Raw genomic sequence first — 1,137 nt, forward strand, 5'->3', positions numbered from 1 at the left:
GAGAGGGGAGAGAGGGTTCAGTTTCCTGACAGCCTGGTGGATAAAGCTGTTTGCTAGTCTGGTGGAGCGGGCACCGAGGCTTCTATATCTCCTCCCGGAGGGCTGAGGTTGTTGTCACTCACAGTCATTGTTGCTATGGTCAGTGTTGTATATGTAGTGGGGCCTCAGTGATCTTTCCAGCTGTGTTCACTATGCGTTACAGGACTTTTCTGTTGTAGTCAGTGCAGCTGACCTACCCCACACAGTAATGCAGCTGGTGACAATGCTCTTAATGTTGCCCCTGCATAAAGTGCCCAAAATGGCTAAGGGGGCTCTTGCTCGCTTGGGTTTGCGGAGAAAATAGAAGCACCCCTGGGCTTTCTTCACCAGTGATGCAGTGTTGATGTTCCAGGAGAGGTCCTCATTGATGTGCAAACCCAAGAATGTGGTGCTTCTCACTGCTCCCACCAGAGTCGTGTCTTACGCAAACTTCACCATGTGATTTATGCTGTAGGTTAGTGTGCAGTCATGCGTCAGCATGGTGAAGAGCAGGGGACTGAGCACACAGCCTTGGGGGACCCCTCTGCTCAGTGTGATGCTGCTTGAGGTGGTGTTGTAAACTCCAACTGCTTGTGGCCTCTCACTGAAGAAGGCCAGCATAGTGAGGTGTTGAGCCCCAGCTGTTCTGGTTTGCAGATGAGTTTTGTATTGTATTGCCTTATACTGAAGGCAATACCTTCCCATACTTAACCACGGTTAATGAGTCACATAAATATTGTTAGGGTGTCTGGAGTCCCGTGTGATTAGTTCTGCTTTTATTTCTGAAGTTTTACACATAGAGAGAAAAACAACTGTGGCCTAAATACCTTAGATCAGACATGGGCAAATTACGGCCCACGGGCCATGTACGGCCAGTTAGGGTTTTTCATCCGGCCCGCCTTATGATCTCGAACTATATTATTAAATTTCATTATTATTAAATCACATTCATTTTTCACTTCAATGCAATTGCCGTGAAATTTGTTTCTCCAATGTTTCCCAAAACGCACATGAATGCAGCATCATCCTCAACTTCACTTATTCAAACATAGCACGCACATTTTCCTTTGTGAAAAAATGAGCGGACCAAAGAAAAGAAAAGTTGACAGTGAGTGCCGA

General features: G+C 46.4%; 1 protein-coding gene across 1 annotated transcript in view; it reads left to right on the forward strand.

Annotated features, from left to right (window-relative positions):
• The window catches only part of LOC117938247 (general transcription factor II-I repeat domain-containing protein 2-like), a 14,323-nt gene that overhangs the window by 11,937 nt on the left and 1,249 nt on the right, over nucleotides 1-1,137 (forward strand). The gene's annotated exons all lie outside the window — the stretch shown is intronic.

The sequence above is a fragment of the Etheostoma cragini genome, chromosome 22 (assembly GCF_013103735.1).
Source record: "Etheostoma cragini isolate CJK2018 chromosome 22, CSU_Ecrag_1.0, whole genome shotgun sequence".
Classification (NCBI taxonomy): Eukaryota; Metazoa; Chordata; class Actinopteri; order Perciformes; family Percidae; genus Etheostoma; species Etheostoma cragini.